Consider the following 19,933-nt stretch of genomic DNA (forward strand, 5'->3'; position numbering starts at 1 on the left):
ATAATGATTCTAATTTCATTGATTCCTCGTACAATTTGCATACCGACGAACTGCAGATTTATCGTCATTTTCCACCTTATTTGCACGTCGAAAATATTATTAAAGTAAAGGTATTCAACGATTAAACTTTTGGTACCGAGCAAGCTTGTCATGCGGTTAGGGTTTTGCAACTGTAAGCATGCATTCGGGATATTGTGGACTCGAACCAATTGTCGGAAGCCCTGAAGACGGTTTCCCAGTTTCAAACCAGGCAAATGCTGGGCTGTATCTTAAATAAGTCCTCGGCCGCTTCCTTCGCACTCCCAGCACTTTACTATCCCGTCGTCGCTACATTCGTCGGCGTGACGTAAAGTAATTTGCAAATTTTTGTCTGTTAGCCACAATTTGTTATTAAAACACTAATAAGACACGATATATAGTTATAGGGGGACTTCGAACTTCTAAATCAATCGAATAATGACACCGTACTGTCCATTGCAGTTGTTGACGCTAGCTTTTTAGTTCTCTGCGTTAAAGATCTAGGATAACTCCTGACTCTATCATTTCGTGGACAGCTCATTTAACTGGAACAGGTAATGGAGTATCTTCTATAATACTCTATTTGCAATGTGTGTGATTTACATTTCAATTTTGGAAGAATTTTGGTCAACCTTTAATAGACCCTGTTTTAGAATTCGCTTTTACTGTTTTATGTGGCCTTTCAAGTATATTGTTGAGTCGTTTCCATAGGGCACAGAATGCATGTATATCGTTTCATTTTAAATTGAAACTTGAGTCTTGTATTGCATGCTTGTTGTTTTAAGGGCCCTAACATCGAAGGTCATCGGCCCGGTCTTGTATTATCGACAACTAGGCTGATTAAAGGATGCCAGGTGATACGTTCAGTAGAACTAGTCATACCTATCAATTCAAAATTACAATTCTACCCTATTGGTTGCTATGACATCTGTCCACAACAATTGATTCACCAGCTAACTGTTATGACGTCCTCAGGCATCGTACGACTAAAAGTTCAAATACGTTTACTGTCAGTGGCTGTCGACTTTGGGATGCAATTGAACTTTAACTTCTGCCTCAGGAATCAAGTTGCCTGCGCAATAAAAATATACAGAAAAATTACTAATACACCTATTGTGTGAAAATTAAATAATTTATACTTCATTCTACTTTGGTATCTACATAGTACTCTATATTTTATTCGTTAACAATCAGTAAGTAAATATGATACTCAAAACGAACATTGTAATTTGGTGGTTATCACTTAGGGTTGTATGTTAAAAGTGAGGGATGCTAATTTGTATGTAGAGACTAAATTCATTTCTTACGAATTATTTATTGTACGGCCTAAGTTAATTCTTGTTTACTTTGCTAGTCATCCCAAATAATGCAGGTTACCTACTCTAAAAGGCTTCCAAGCCTTTTTGTAGCCATGTGTGATTAAATTAAGTTCAAATGTCTCTCTCTCTCTATCTCCATATCGTACTAGTTTACGCAGTTCACTGTCACTTACAATTTAGTGTACAGGGTTATTTAGAGCTATTCCTTGTCGACCTCTCTCGCAGAATTAGTACATTTCCTTAATTACATTTCAGATTACTATCATGGTCTTGTCCGCCTGTGAGACAGGTATTGAGAAGAAGGGAAGATGAGAAGTATCTTAACGCTGTAGGAAAAGAGTAGGTAGTGCTCTCATGCATTTTGATACTGCAGGAGAGAGCATTTCTATTACACGAGGAAGAAACTGCATGTCATAAGACAAGTAAGTGAGATTGCTATGGACGTGATATGTCTAGAAACCCAGACGCTGGAGAGAAGTAAGTAGTAGACTCCACTGCTTGGTCCCTCTTTTAATGTCCCGACATAGAGTAGGCTATACCTCTCAGCGTGAAGGGCTTCATACTCTAGTTATTTGCTCCAGGGAAAATGAAATGAATACAATATAATCTAATGATACCTTCATCCTAGTCATCTGAGGAACTTGAATATAACCTGTAGTGAGCGCATTGTCATTGGTAAATATATTCAGACTTTGTGGTCACCTGCCCTGAATCTTAGTGCAAGTGAGATGTCTCTTATACCATACATACATTTTCATTATAGACTGTTATGCATTTCAGAGTTCATCCTCCATGAAATAACTAAGTACCTCAATCTTAAGTTCTTTCATGTTTCAAGCAGTTCGCAGCTATCATGTCTCGTAATTTTAACTTATGAATAAGATATTCTCGGTAAACCAACCTCTCTTCCTATACAACAGAGCCAGTCTGAAAAGAAACCGATTTGGACAAAATTTTCGTCCTTCTTACAGAATCTTTTATCCCGCATTATCCTTGTTAAATATTGATACATTTCAACTAGTACACTACCGCCAAAGAAAAATACGTATTCTAAGTACCTGAAACGATCGATCTATTCCAGTTTCATATCCCCAATCTTACAGTTAATCACGTTAGAAATAGTCTTGGATATATTGATATATTACTAGTTACACTTCTTTCGAGTTCCAAAACTTCATATTGCAAATTTTGAACACTGTCTGCCATTAAGACTACGTCGTCGACATAGACTAACTTCTCATCATGTCATTCAACTGAGCTGTATCAATTACTTGTGGGAATTTAGTGTCTATACTGGTGTGCATTTCGTACGTTATTAATGTTATACAGTTACGTAGTAATTCAGAAATATCCCTCTAGAAATCCTATAAGAGCAGTTTCCTTGCAAATGATCCATAAAGTGTTAGCTTTACACAATGAGCTCAATAAAACGCAAAATATGAAGTCAATATTCTTTTTCCATAAATGACATATAGAAAAACATATTTCTGTCTATCCGCCTCTTACAGCATCATGGGGAAACGCACTGATGGATTTTCGTGACATTTTGTATTTAAGCTTTAGGAAAAAAACGAGTAGGATCTCAGGGATATGTTGCTCAGAGAGATTCACGTGGAGGGGTACATCGGTAAGAGCTTGAAACATAAAAATCTATGTATATCTCTTGAAGTTGGTTTTATAGGAAACCTGATCAGGGCGAAATGTATTTAGAATATTATTTACATACTTTATTGTTGTATAAGTTTTCGATACACTGAAAAGAAAAAGAAATACCGATGGCAGTCGTGTAAAAGTTCAAGTCCAAGATCTGATTACTTAATTTATGGAGAATTAGTATTGAGTTCATGCCGGACACGGTTTAAACACGTTGTACGTACATGACTGTAACTTTTTAATATTAACCTGGTACATGGTTTATATACCGGAAATTTGAGATCCGTGTGGAGGGGAATGATAGAAGGAGGGAGGCCTGAACATGAAGAAAAGCTGATACGCTAATACGCTAATATCATATCATATTTGATATTAAATCTTCGATAAACGTACGCATTACTGACGAATGTTAAACACTTACATTGGATTCAATGTGGAGGAGATATTTGTGGTCATCAGATGGAAATATTATTAGGCACCTGGAAAACATATCAAGCTAAACACTGCAACATTTATAAATACTGGATAAGCATCGTAACAAATGTAGATAAGTATCGTACTGAATATTTTTCTTGAAATATGATTTAATTGCGGATGAATTAAACGAATGGTGTGTATATCGCGAATAGGCCTACTACATATATCCGCCTGTGCCTTTGTAGCGTAGATTACCGTCACGATTGCTGTAAGTGACGGTTGATGTAAAAAACTTCTTTCCGGTACATAGACAGATTCTGTAGATATATTTTTGCCGAGGTGATACTATAAAATCCATTCACAGCAATACTTCCTTAATTCGCTCCTAGAAAACTACCTAAATCTTTGAAACGGAAACACATTTGCAGAACGCTTTATTCCAGCCATACAGAAAGTTATAGAAATCACTTCACCAAATAATTTACGACAGTGAGCACTGCCTACAAGTCACTGTATAAACGAGGTGGAGCTACAAATGTTACACAAAAAACACTGACTTCCTCTCATCTACCCATGGACATAATTCCAGATCGACTTCTACACTTATGATACCGGTTAATCATTCATCTGTACGGAGCCACTCTTTCCAAATATCTGGGTCATGGCTCTGGAACACTCCCCATGTCAGGATACGTAATAGCACGTCAATAGTTTCATTTAAACGGTCTTGTCGAGATTTCCTCTTAAATACGTTATCAGCTTGTATGAATGTTAGTATGTATGAGTGCAAGTATGATTTAGAGCTAGATGATGTTAGCAGATATAATTAATAAGTAAAAATTACAATAAGTTAGAATATTACTCCATTAATTTAGGTAGCTTTTGGAGACTGTAAATAATGTTATTTTTCCAAATCACGTGACTATGTTGTGTATGTTGAGGTTAATTGTAAGAGAGGGCCGTGAGGCCTAACTTCGAAACATGCAAATGCATTAAATAAATTAATAAATAAATGTAACTTTTCATATTTAAAAATGATTAGTATTTTTATTTTCGTCATTATTTTATTTTAATTAATTGCAAATAATGTATTAATTAATGACTTATTCAATTACTTAGTTATATTGCTCATCAATTACTGTTTTAACTATGCGTCATTTTTAAGCATGTTTAGCAGATAAAACTAAACATTCACATCTTGTCTATTTGTATGTATATATTCTTATAATAATTTCAGTTAACATATGATCTTGATACTAGTCGTGAACAACGTACTGAATCTTAAATAGTGAATTAAACTGGTTTGGTGTATGAGAGAGCCACCCAGCCTTAATCTCGACAGGATAAAAAATAATTAATCAATCAAGTCAACAGTTGAGGCAGCGTATTCTCAACGGTATAACTCTAAACATGAATACATTAAACGAATGTCCGTATACCTCAACGCCCCAGTTATTTGTAAAATGCACAATGAATGATCAGTGAAATGCAATCGTGTACATTCTAAGTGACGGTTCAGTTAACGAAGTATCCAACGGCTAGTAGGCATTGAAACAGGAACCATCCGGTTACGCCCCTAATTGCCCGTAATCGAACTGGAGACCGCACGGCCTGTTTCATAATTTTAAATTGTGCGCGTTGTAGTCTGTGATGCAACGTATGCTGGTAGCAAGCTCGGGTGCAGCTTGCAAAAAAAAAAAGGCATGACCGCGACGTCTCCGAACACGTGACCTGCACGCCAGAAGGAATGGTCTAGAAGCTATTTTCTATCTCCGCTTCCTGATGAGGTAACAGTAAATGGACAAGGGAATCATGTAGCTGGAAATAACAAATAGCTGCACTATTCACTGAGATATTAAGATATTAAAATATCGGGTGATATCAGTGACGTTCGCGCCCAGGGTCAAGCTTTTGTATATTAGGCGAGCCTGGAAACTCAACGACACACACAACGATCGAAAGCAGAGGCCGGTGGAGGTCTGCTGCACGATGTAGTACCGGCGAGTATGCTTTGACTTAGTGCGTGGAGTGCCAAGTTCTGAACATCTGTAACTTCGAGCTCAGTGTCAACGGGGCACGGCCTGAGTGAGAGCTTTGACTCTTGACAGCACTATAACCTTATACCAGGGCCTCTCAGGGTGCATGCGCGTGGTGCATGCACTGTGCACGGTGCAAAAGACGACTTCGCTTGGTTGACCAGAGTGCAGACCCCCCACTCCTCTCTCCCTACACCTGTCTCCCCGTTCGGCCTCTCTCCGCGTTCCTCACCTTCACTGCTGTTTCTCCCCCACTGCGAAATGTTTACGTGTGGTGAGCAGAGACGCACAGTTGTATGGGACAAGGTTACCAGTGTTATTAAAAAAATTAAAAAAGTGAATTAGAAATACACATACATGTTTGAGAGGAATGTAAACATAATTTTAAAAAAATGCAGAACCCGTAACCAAAATGAAAATGCTACAGTACTGGAACAAAACTCATTTGTGGATATAGAATGCTCTTCTTCAAGCTGTTTCAACTTCCTTAATTCTTTCTCTCTGACGTCTCCTATGATTTCACAATAATTTTCCGAATGTAGTCTGTTGTAGTGTCTTTCAATAGATGATTTTCTTACGCACGTAATTATCGTCCCACTGATTAAGCATTTGGCGTTATCGTCACGACAAACAAACAAAAAAAAAAATACGAAAGTTCCCAGTTCGATTGAAATGGACTTTCGGAAGTCTTTGCTTTCTTCGAAACAGGTTGCTCCATTATTGTGTTGTTGTCGTGCGCTTGTCTATTTCACTGATAAACACGTCGTCTACCACCAAACGCTTCGTCGCTCTCAGAACACTACACCACCCGAGTCAAGCCGAGTTAAGGCGAAGCGTACCGATGCACAGTGCACAGAGCCTATGCACCTCGCTCTGCACGTGTGAGAGTTTGGGCGTTTGAGAGGCCCTGCCTTATACTCTAACATTTTTCGTCCAGTTCTAAAGGACTTATTTAAAAGCTTTCAAACACTTTAACATTTTACGTTGCTTGCTTGAAATCACAAGTGTTATACTTCTTTCAACGGGACAGATTATTTTTGTGCCGTGTGCTACAGAACTGTCAGTAAACAAAATAACTTACAATTTAACGAGACAAATTTACGTATTTGAACTTCTGCAAGAGACCAGCTATTTAGGACTCTATTTCTTAAAGTTAGGTGCCCAATATTTCACGTAAGGGAACATACATTGTGAACTGAGCATTATTACTTTATGGTGTGCCTAGATAGACAGTAGACTGTTTCTTGAATGTTACGTGCCCATTATTTCTTGTGAGGGAACATAGACGGTGTAATTGAACATTATACATTATCGTGTGCGAGATAGAATATACAGATTATCTTTAGCCTTCACGAACTGTATTAACACTTACAGTCGGGAACACAGAGCATTTACCATATTGAACTTGTGCAGTTGGACAGTGACGGTTCGATCGCATTTTTAAGTGGAACCTTGGTTCAAAATATCACAAGTGAAATTTCCCTAAGAACGTTACACTTGTAAATTATGAACCGACAGTACTGTAACACACCAATTGGCGTGAGCAATTTAACGCCACATGCATAGTCTTAACCACCAGTGCCATCGTGCGGACTTCCATCGCGGGAGATACGTGGTGATTGTGTTCCGCATCGTCGGGTGATGGTGTTACTGGTCGCCAATGGATACATGGTACTGTGGAGCTGTGAGGACACAGTCAGACGGACCCAGTAACTTCAAGATCCAGAACTACTTAAAGGTGATATGCATCTGTTTTGTTTAAAGAACAGTCAGTTCGAACTTTATGAACTGCGACTTCTAATTTAACTTCCAAGTTCACAAGTTACTATCAGTTTTTCAAGTAACTATTAATTTTTCAAGTGACTTCCAATTTAACTTTCAAGTTCATGAGTTACTTTCAATTTCTAAAGTGACTTTGAATTTCTCAAATAACTTTCCATTTTACACTTAAGACCAGTGTGGTATTAAGTCTTAACAGAGCTACTCCAAAGGTCAAACGAACTTGCTAACGAGTGGTAAGAACTTTGAAGGACATTTATAGAATGCAGTCCAGACTTAGTCATTGCGTTAGACATTTTTCCAGTTAATTAGAACTTGAGTAATATCGATTTTACTGATTTTTTCAAGAGTGAACTCTAATTAATTTACGATAATTTATGAATTAGGCATTCAATTTTAAATATCAAGAGTGAACTTTATTTATCTTCATAATAATTCAAATTGATTAATTATTCCAAGAAGGAACTTTATTTACCTCATTATAATTTTGAGTTGAGCGTTTGCTTGAAACTTCAAGAATGAACTTTGACAATTTTGCAATAACTAAGTGACAATCACTAACAGAATTCAAACGTCAAGAATAAGTTTCATTTGCTTTCAATATCAAATGTTGATGTTATGCAAGTTTCAGTTAACAAGAATGTTATGATATCACGGGGAATTTATTTATCTTTGCCAATAGTAATAAAAATTAGTGTGGCCTACTATGTAATATTTATTCAACCGGAATTCTCAGTCTGTACACTCTCCTGCTCTAAGACCGCACACGCCCTGCGTACTTCTCATGCTCAATCACGCGCGTGATTAAGTACGTGTCTGTTACTGGTACTGTATGTATAACATAATCCAGCATTTTACATTGTTTTCCTTGCGGCAAGAAGTGTGATAGGTAATCCTAACTAATTTTGGGTCGCTGAACACGAATGCTTTGTCCGTTCCTACGTATCACGCAATGTTCTCTCGCAATAGGCATATCAAAATAAGAGATAGACCTGAATTTTGCATATAAGAAGTGCCAAAAAGGTTGACATTTTGAGAAATATTTATATTTTTTATATTATTTCCAATTTAACTAGTTCAATACTACCTTGAATTATTACATACAATGAATAATTATTCAGTATAAAATGACAATGGAATAATTCGCATTTATTGTGATATGATGCTGATTACCCAAAAACACATAAACAAACCAATCTGAGGCAACGACACTACAGAAATTTATTTTAAAATTTCAGTGTGACTTAACAAGTGAAAAAGATACACTTTCATTCAGTATATTTATGAACAAAAAAATTAACTGTCCTAGATATCCCTTGGAATGAACGCTTAGCTTACCAATGTCTTACTGCATCATATTTGTTTTCTCTTTTCAAACACCAAAAGTAGTCGGCCATCATTGGTATCTCACCTGGTATCTTCATTCTGCCTCCTTAATGTCCTGATGGAACCTCTCTCTCATCTCCTTACTAGCAGCCCCAAGATTTTCCAGAAAGTGATTGAGATGAAAATGTAGGAAGTGCAGTTTCAGACTCAATCTACACCCCAACTAATCATGCGGTCCAACATATTTTACTATTGTTACGTACTGTTCATACTTTACATTTCCAAGAATTTTTTTCATGATATCCCTCATTGAAATCCATGCAGCAAGTTTCACGGCTTTCATTGTCTGTTCAAAGTTTACGTTTTCCAGAAGCTTTCTAATTTGTGGTCACAAAACTGCCTTCCTTGAGCTTTGCAGCTGATAAATGTGGAGAATTGCTTGCAATGTACTTGAAATAGGAGCTACATTAGTTCGTGGCCTTAACAAACCTCTTCGTGATTCCCAGTTTGATGGGTAGTGGTGGCAAAATAACATTTTGTGGGTCAACTAATGCAGCATTTGTAGTATTTTTTACACCAGGTGTCAAAACTTCTCCCTTGGGTCAGAAAGGTGTAGACCACTGTTTGTCCCTAGCTCTTCTGTCGCATTCACATGAATAACAAGGGAATGTAGTGAAGCCTGCTTGTTGTACTGATAGAATACCACATACCTTCAAGTCACAACATGCGTCCCACTTCTACTCATGATATACGATTTGGTTTAAAACAGTTTGCATTGTTATATAATTTTCTTTTTGTGAAACGGAACATACCACAGGCATCGAAGCTAGAATGTGTCCGCTATGAAGTAGTGCAGCTTTTAAAATCGTCGTAGAGGAATCCACAAACAATCTATATTCTTTCGGATTTTAATCCCTCCCGAGCTGTTCTATCAATCCTGGAATGCCACACCAGTAGGTCAGATCATATTGAAATACTTCTTGAAATCCTTATCTCTATATTTGTGCCAAGAAAAGGTTGTTCCAGGCTCAAGAAGACCTTTTCGTTCAATCGTGACACTAACAGTTCACTATTTTCCTTCGTGAGACCACTGTCTCTTATCAGATCACTCAGCTCCGACTGTTGAAACAATTGTGGACTTACTGCATTTGCGGCTGGTGAAAATCCATATCAACTTGCTCGCCATCGGAATTTGAAGAACCCCCTGAGTCAGATAAACTGGTAGGAGGTGAAGGTATTGGAATTTCCAGTACATGAGAAACAGGTCTCATCGCCGACTTTAAATTCTAGTACATAATACAGTCCTTGTTTCCCTTATTGACTCCTGCTCCTTTACACAGGCAAAAGTAACAGTCAGTGCTATGGTCCTAGGGCTAAAGCCAAACCATCCTTATCGAAAATCGAAAGATCCTACACATCCGAATGCTCCACTGTCGTAGGTTTTCAAGGAAAGATTTTTAAAATTACGTGGGGAGCCCACGTCTTATCTAAGTTTCCTAAATTTACCTTAAAATATGCACAATATAAACGTGTAACCAATGCAGTTATTGGCCTACTCTGACCCTTCATAGTATAACACCTACATATGCAAGAGAATGAGCATGGCTTATTCACACTTCTTCTAATCCCTGGCGAACTTGCCATTTCAACAACACAATATATAAAATGTCAGACTTCCGCCACACTCTCGACGTAACTGATTATCACAGGTCTTCACCGTATTACTATTACCACGAACTAAAAATATACTCTGTTATCAGATGAATTCAATGGAGAGGACAAAGTTTTTGAAGGATGTTTGGATTGATAAGTACAATCGCAAAAATAATAAACCAAGCCGCGGTCACACAACAGCCGATTCGCTCTTATCACAAAGCAGCACTGAGCCTCAGTTGCACATCTTCAGACAGTACGTGGCAGTTAACACGAAAAGTGGATCTGTTAGAAAAGAATCAATGATCTTTCTGATATCAGGAGACTTATCAGATGCTTTACCTCAAATATCATGCTGGGTTGTGTAATTAATTGGGATAAGGAATGATAAGAAACACCACTGTATCCTGAACCACATAGTTTCATGGTTATAGAGCTATTATTTAACATAACATGAACTATGTACCGCGAGTCGAAACAGGAAATGCGCAAAAGGAAGCTTGGAGCTCGAAGGGGGGCAAAGCGAGCTAGTCTGGGCGTGGCAAGATGTTTCAGAGAGTAAAGAAACAAGGAAAAAGGACAGAACGACTCGAATGCTGTCTGGGGATTCATATATACCACACTTATAAGAATAAACGCGGGATGAAACAGACCTGGGAAGGTATAAACATTATGATAATTACTCATGTTAACAAATATCTGCAAAATTAAAATAACAGGAAATTTTGAAGTTATTTACTGACTGTCTAGATCTCATCCGTTATACTAAGTGTAATTGTCTTTCTTAGTATGATCTGAGCGGGATGAGCGTGGGAACCAGGCTTTAGTCTACACAAAGTAGAAATGTTTGCACCTTGGTTATCTCCGAGCGTGGCGTCTCTTTCGAGAACATATAAAAGAGCATTGTGAGAAGACGCGGGATGCATTGGAAGACTGACGGTGAGATCGAGTGTGCGCAAGGTTGCAGCAGTTAAGCAAAGCAAGTTGTATAATAGACTGTGTTGGTCAGCTTCACTTTGAGTAGCTCGTGAACAATAGTAGCTTCGCAGCTCTAGGAAGAACATTTGAGTAAACTGTGATTGATGTATTAGTGCGCAGCTTTGAGTAGCAGCTCGATGTAAATAACTTCATGTGAGGGTAACGTAGTCGTAATAAGAAGCTATACGGGAGGGACTAAAAGCCCGGATAGATGAAATACTCAATATATTTCGGAGTCCTAACACACTATTAAACGTGTGTGTAAATTGCAGGTACCGGCGGTATATGAATCTAACGACAAGAGCTGATTAGGCACGAGACCTTCGTACAACCACCAGTACGGGCAGATTATCGAATTTACAAACGAGAAATTCCCACAAATACCTGTACGGGCAGGCGATCAGCCTTATAAATGAAACCGCCCTACAAACCAGATGATCAAATAGACGGCATCACAATGGACCATACCACGGAGCTGAATCGCTGACCCACTGACCAAGACGCCGTTAACGCAAGAATGTTGTAAATTCATGTAACCAATCCGGATGGAGGAGCCATGGGGTCGCAGTGTCACAAAAAAGTCTGAATAGATGTGTTTCTTAACATGAGAGAGGAATGGGCAACTTCGATTTGTTTCTTTGTACAGTATGTAAATGTTTGACATGCCTAAGGGTTTTCAAAGTAATTCCGGCAAGCTAACACGGGTATGAGCACGAGGCACGAACTGGAATCTATGGAATATGGAGATGAGATGTAAGAATGATATTCCTGACACCCGATGTGTGAATAAACATCGAGGATTACTTACTGAAAGTACGAGTCTGGTGACCATTAGACCAGACGCAAGACATATAGTATAACGACTGATTTTCCAGCCGGCAAAGTGAACCCATATGAAAGGTTATCTCCTAGAGTAAAAGGGAAAGAGGTTTCTTTGCGCCCAGCTGAGCGTTGCTAAGTGTTATGTCATCTAGACAGGGTTCTGCGTCAGAAGAGAAGTATGCCAGACTTGTGAATTTTGGCCGTAAAATAGTGAATAGCAGAATATTTTGTTTTGTATAAGCAGTTTGGAGACGTCCTAGCCTTTTCTGCCGGCAAATTGATGTCATTGACATCGGTGGAGCCAGCTGATCGAGGGCTCGAAACCATCTCTCATTCTCAAGACCACTGTATATTACGTGTTTATTTTCAGGTCCCGTTAAATATTGTGTGATTATGGTATTGATGTTTTTTATCAGTTTATGTTTTTGCTTATAATTGTTGTCGATTGCACATGGGACGAAGCCCGCAAGCTTCTAGGGGAATATAGGATTTATTCCTCATCTGTGCTTATGGGAACATTCCCATAGCAGAGTCGGTGAATTTTGGGGGAGTAATAGGAGGATCCTAAACAAGCCTATTGTTTATATTTGTGTCCCTAATGATTTCGGGAATAATTTGAACGTTACCTTTATGTACTGCAAAGTTCTATATTTTAATTTCACGCACATGGGCGTTTTACTTAAATGCGAATTCGTAACTTATTCAGACATATCTAAATATTCAGTGTAGTCGGGCAAGGTCCCGCTGCCACTCGATGGCAAACAACTCTAAATTATATCAGAAATTATGCAGTTTTTTTAAGTGGATTATTTTCTTTATCCAAGTTTTATGTTTTAGCGTATTAAACATTTTCAAACCAATTTATTTCACTTGAATCCTCATTCACTCATACAAGTGCAATTCCTGTCATACATCTTTAAGAGATCTTATGTAACGGTTCTTGGAGACCAAGTCAGGGACGTTCCGCGGGCGATACTACTGAACTAACCAGGACAAAGTAGGATGGGAAAATCGTTTATTTGGGCTTATTACGTGGTGCCACATTTTCTTTTTGTTGATATATTTGTTTGCAGACCAAGTAAAGTACATATATCCTAAACAGCAGATACCGTCCTAGCATTGACATGAAGCTGCAGTTTGACACCTTGGAAGATAATTTTTTGTATGGTTGAATGTTTGATTCCAAAAATTACATGAGATTACACGAATAACGTTCTAGTTACTCAGAAAGTCTCGTTCCGCAGAGCATCTAGAAACGTGGTAAGCTGAACGTGCAGTTGCTACACCAACCTGTAGACCATGACAGTGAATTTGAAAGGACCTTAGGCTTACCTATACGACTGATGCCCTGCCAAATGCCGTTCCAATACTGGGCAAAACATGGTTAACTGAACGACGTCCACAGCCGTGTTGCTAGGCATACACGACAGAAATCACATATACGCTAAATTGTGCTCACGGAATGAGTGAGCCAATCCTCATATATGTATTGGATTTTTGGAAAAGCCTCCGCTTAACGAACTAGTGTTACTCTTGCACTGATGAGATGGCTTTTCTGCAGAAAAGAATGAAATACACTGACGAATTATTACATGGCATTCAGTTCTCCTTCAAGATTAAGACTTTCAGTTCAAAACTGACATTTAGTTCGAATAATTAATTCAGATTAAGGTTTGAAATATATGTTTTAGATTGCATGTATACTTCACATTGCAGTGCCCAACGAACATACGATGTTCCGTTTTGTGGTACCTGGTCCAGAAAAACACACCAATATTAGTTGCACCACTGGACAAGTATTCATCGTGAAAATTCTCTTGATGGTAAAGTCATATCTGTTTGCTGGGACCGTTGACACAGTGCGCTTATACACATGACATTAGTACACAGTAAATCAAATCATTTTGGTTTTTAGCTGTTAGTTTCGCAGACTAAAGAACCTAAGAGTTAACAATTAACTGAACCAAAACTGAAAAGATATGACCTCAGATATTACAAATCAAATCAAATCAAATCAAATCAAATCAAATCAAATCAAATCAAATCAAATCAAATCAAATCAAATCAAATCAAATCAAATCAAATCAAATCAAATCAAATCAAATCAAATCAAATCAAATCAAATCAAATCAAATCAAATCAAATCAAATCAAATCAAATCAAATCAAATCAAATCAAATCAAATCAAATCAAATCAAATCAAATCAAATCAAATCAAATCAAATCAAATCAAATCAAATCAAATCAAATCAAATCAAATCAAATCAAATCAAATCAAATCAAATCAAATCAAATCAAATCAAATCAAATCAAATCAAGCACAGCACATTTCAACGACGTCTGAACCGATAGGAATGGCGATTCTTTAAGTGTTGTGAGCCGTCCAGCAGAATTATATTATTTGCATTCTTCAAGTCAGTCAAGATTAGTAAAATTGCTACTTCAGTCTGAGTGGTTTTAATCACGGTATGATCATTTTCGAATCCTTGCCAAGCCTTCAGAAATCACATGGCATGAATAAATGTATCAGGATCGTGTCATCTAGCTCCATACAAGAGGCTCGAATTATACTCAGTCTGGACTCTTAGAAATAAAAAATACACTCTGCTCGTAAGCAGGACAGATTGTTTTTAGCTGGTGATGTCTGTGCACTGATTTCTTGACACTGTTATCATCTGAATGGTTAGACAAGCCATCAGAAAATTCTTCAAGTAGTGACCAGTGTTTTATTAATCCCCCAAGGATTTGATGAACTTGCAGATCTTATCTCTCTTAGGAAAACAACGGGACAACACAGGAATGGAGAAATTTGGTTTCAGAAACATTATCAATGGACGAAATTTGCATCTCTAGCTAGCTACGCCAGTTAACACGACTTATAAACGTATGAAATCGAGTATATGATAATAAAGACCATGTGGTGTTGCTAAATAAAATATGTACGTTTGCCATTTACGACGGAGAATGAATTGCGAAGAATTACATATCTATTAAGGAGCGCATACAGTCAATAATCTCAGCAATCTATTTATATAATTAAATCTAAGAGGCCAATCAATCGGGTTCCTACAAAAGTACTCCATTTTTGCTATTTATTTTACGTCTCTACGATACACAAACGCCTTATTGTGAAGATAGGATAGGACAGGGATGGAACTGGGAACTGGGAAGAAAGTGGCCTTGGTCTTAATTAAGGTACAGTCACAGCATTGGCCTAGTGTGAAAATGGGAAATTACGGAATGCCATCTTCAGGGCTGATGAGAGTGAGATTCGAGCCTACCCTTTCTTAAATTCAAGCTTGAATCTTGTAGCTAACTTGCCCGGTAGCTCTATATCATAGATAGGTTAAGGTCAGAGGTCTTGAATCAGATGTTAACAATGATCGCCCTAATTGATATAATCTCAGAAGAGAAAAATAAATCTTATCTTCATGAAGATCAAGGTAGTTGATGCTCGAAATAGAGGATCGAATCCGAAGACAACTAAACTCGTTTTAAGAACAAACCTTGAATATTTTGATATTTCCTTAAACCGAGGTGATATTCTTGTTACATTATCGAGTTTTGAAAACTCTCGCGTAAATCACTATTTCTTTTTAATTCAGCTCCTCTGACAATTACGACTGTATTGTCCTGCTGCGATAAAAACTCCACAAGACCGCGTTGAGACTGGGCAAAACTTACTACTTTTGTTCATTTTTGTTACTAGATCTCCCTAGAGTATAAGAAGAAAGACACTAATACCGTGATAGCGGCGCTTGGAGATGTGGCAGAAATAGCCAACCGCTTTGCCTCTAGTTTTTCAGAATAGTCAAGACCAAGTGTTGTGGTTCATTATAATCGTATTGGTGACTTACTGTCACTTACTGTCACTTACTGTCGGTCATCAATCCTGTATACTTGTGCGCATGTGCATTCTAATAACCCGTGTTGACGATTCCAAAGTGGAACACAATTTCATCATGTCATACCGTTCAAGTTGACATGGCAAAAATCAGAACTCATGCTCTTGTAGCTGAAGCTCTGCAGGAGTAGATGTATTATGCACATTTTCAAGACTATGAAACAGACAGTGAGAACTGATCAGCCAGAACATTATGACCACGTAAGTTATCTAATAGCCGGTATGTCCACCTTTGGCACGGATAATAGCGGCGACGCGTTTTGGCAGGACGCAATGAGGCCTTGGTAAGTCGCTGGAGGGAGTTGACACCACATCTGCTCACACAAGTAACCTAATTCCCGTAAATTCCGTGGAGGGAGGGGAACGATTAGCTCTGACGCCACGTTCAATCACATCCCAGATGTGTTCGATCGGGTTAAGGTCTGGAGAGTTGAGGGCCAGAACATTAATTGCAACTCGCCACTGTGTTACTCGAACGACTCCATCACACTCCTCGCCTTGTGACATGGCGCATTATCTTGATTAAAAATGCCAATGTCGTTGGGAAACATGATCGTCATGAAGGAGTGTACGTGGTCTCCAACCAGTGTACGGTACTTCTTGTCCGTCATGGTGCCTTACCCGCGGATACCCACCTGAATGTTCCCCATAGCATAATTGAGCCACCGCATAATTCATAGTTTGAAATATCGGGCACACATGTAGTAATATTTTTCTGACTAGAACTGTCTTGGAATGTTATTGTTAGGACGATGATTTTTCAGGCCTACTATGGTTAGCAGCAACTTCACAACCAACATACACGAAATGCCAGGGCACTTGAAATATCCAGGTAAGTGAGGAGATAACTTTCAATAAATGTCCGATAGAAATATTAACATAATTGATTAGGAAGACGACCGATTAGCACCCTATACCCTTTTCTTCTGAAATATATCATGCACCCAGAAACTGTATTCTGAAAGGCTGTCCATTGCACAAGTTGCTAGAAGCGGAAGCACTTAATTTTCTCTGACCTGTCCGGTGCCGCGCTGGCCGTTCATGATGGGTGACCTTCAGAGCGCCTGTTCCGTGCACTGCCATGCCGGGCCGGCTGTTTGTGATTGATTCCCTGCTTTAGGGTTTGCCACTCGAAATGACTTAATTATACTTCCCGACTAGATATCTTTTATAAGCAATCTAACCAACTTAATTGCGCATCCTTTTTGCATTCCAAATATTGCCAAAGAGGTATTTTTCTCGCACAATGTTGCTCCATACTCGAGGCAGTTCATATCGTATTCAATGATACAGTGTACATTCGTGGATAATCACCACTATAGCCTGTCTTCACCACATTCCAAGACGTTACCTGCCCTGCCTTAGTGTGGTTATAGGACTCCTGCCCAACCGAATGTCCTATGGATATTGGAGTGTCACGTGGTCAGTGTGACGACTTCCTTGATAATTATGCTTAATTGTCCAGAACAGCTGCCCCTCATATCGGGCAGCTCCTCACTTTAATTCACAAGGCTGAGTGAACTCGGAACCAGATTTCAGTCCAAGATTAACATCCATGAACTGTTTCCCTGCAATCTATGCGACGGGTCTTGGTTTGTGCGAGAGCTTCGGATGAAATTTGTGGCAAATGTATTATTTTGTAGTTATGTAAGACGGGCTCTGGGAATTTGTAACAGTAATTCATTAAGAGGAAGGGGAAACCGGAAATCTATAGTCAGAAAGACGTCAACGTTATTATAGTCCGGATTTCAACGACTAAAACATGAAAATAAGTGCAATGTACAGCTTATAATACGAATCATAGCAATCAAATAAATGAATACCAACCAATCGTAAGAATCAATTTTAAAGTTCGTGGAAATGGTAAACAGGAGAAGTAGCGGCTCCGATATTTCCTAATAAAGTAAGTTAATATTTCTATCGGAAATTTATTGAAAGTTATCTCCTCACTTACCTGGATATTTCAAGTGTCCTGACATTTTGTGTATGTTGGTTGTGGAGTTGCTGCTAACCATAGTAGGCATGAAGAACCATCGTCTTAACAATAACATTCGAAGACAGTTCAAGTCAGTGAAATATTACTACATGTGTGGCCGATATTTCAAACTATGGGGTATTCATTGATGTATACTGAAACTGTATTTTAACTGTATAATGCAAGACTGAGCCTCCTCCGTCAAGTAATCCGCAGTGAACTACGATATGCACACTGTTTCAGTGGAATCTATTTCAGTAAAGAACTAGTTATCAGCAACAGTCATTAATTAAAACTGAGATGATTTTACAATCAGCGTGAATTGTTATCAGCTATTACGCTCGAACAAATTCCGCAATAAATTTAACGACCATTACCAGCTAATTGTGACGATAGGTTTCTATTCAATCGATTAGAAATCGAGAAGTGGGGAAGGTTCCTTAGTTACGACTGTGTTAGGTTGTGTTTAGAAGTGCTCCGACGAAGTATGTTTTAACATTTGAGTAAATTGTTGTGGATGGGTCCATTTGTGGTTGGTAAGCAATATACGTATAAAACATACTTTAGACTGATACATAAATTATTCACTACAATTTAAGATTTCTTATACAATGAACTACTGCTTCTTAATGTAAACCAGCATTGCAGTGCTATCAGCATAACGGAGCATGAATGCTTGTGCAGAGTGCTCCAAATTCATTTCCAGGGACAGTTATGCAAAGTTTGGTATACCGATTTTCATGCGCAGTATCACAGTACGTGTGCCCGTCTCAAAGAATCTGAATTAGAATATATCAAATTTGAAAATAAGCCGTAGCTTTTTTTTAAATTGTTTAAAACAAGATACGTCAAAGTGTTCAAGTGGTAATTCCACGACACTATATCCTCCATCCGCTTTATCCGATGTATATCAACCTATAATTGCTACTAAAATCTTGCTAGTTTAAAAGAATCGGATGTGGAAAACAAAGGGAGAAAGGAAAGTCGTTGGAATTGGCACGTGTGAAACTTGTTGAATATAGCTAACGCACTAAACAGCGGACTGATAACGTAAATGCATGTCTATTGAAAATTAACCACTTAGGACAATACATTTTTAGTTAAGGAAAAAATTGAAGGAAACGATAAAAACAACTTGAATATTTAAACAATATGATCGGCAAAGAAAGGTGGGTATACAGTTTGTTAGCTAATATGCAATTTATTGATAAAGTCACATCAGTTGTATAGCTGTGCGTAGAGCTATGTAGATATTGCCACACCAAAACTGTAGTTTTACCTTCTCTGTCAATCAATACTGATCTGGAGATAGTTCGTACTTATTTAGAGTTGACGGTTCCTGTTGCTAAGAATATGAAAGTGATGTACTGCTTGAGCAGGCACTTTCTGGTGAAGGTTTCTCCTCGCCTTCAAAATCAGTGTACGTACCCAGCTTAACGTCATACAGTTCTCACATGCCCATTACATTTCCGTAATCTTACGCTTTATAACATATTCATGAACTCTGTATCCTCGACTCCGATTGCGTCTCCGTGTTAATCATGTTGCAACAGTGTATATAATGTTTTGATAACAGTTATGGGATTAAGTCTTGTGATTTCACTGTACACATTGTACACAACAACTCACAACCAAACGCTCCAAGAGACGCAGACGTGCTGCAGCTACATTAATTGAACACTTCCCAGTAATAAGGATGTAACCAACAAACCAGTTATTTTTCAGGAGAGAGGGAATCTTGGGGGAGGGGGGGGGGTGTTCATGGTATACACAACTTGAACCAATTGCATATGCAAGTTTACAAATAATAATAATAATAATAATAATAATAATAATAATAATAATAATAATAATAATAATAATAATCGTATGGCCTCAGCTACCGTGTGCAGACATTTCAATTTGACGCCATCTGGCTGTCTGCTCGTCAATTTCGACGTTCCGTTTTCCTCTAGGCCCACTAGATGGCAGACTGAGTAAACCGAAACTCTCTTGGGCGTCTATGGCTGAGATTTAATGAATTTTGTCGGGTAAACACCAAATGTGTCACCAG

Source organism: Anabrus simplex, chromosome 2, assembly GCF_040414725.1.
Source record: "Anabrus simplex isolate iqAnaSimp1 chromosome 2, ASM4041472v1, whole genome shotgun sequence".
Lineage (NCBI taxonomy): Eukaryota > Metazoa > Arthropoda > Insecta > Orthoptera > Tettigoniidae > Anabrus > Anabrus simplex.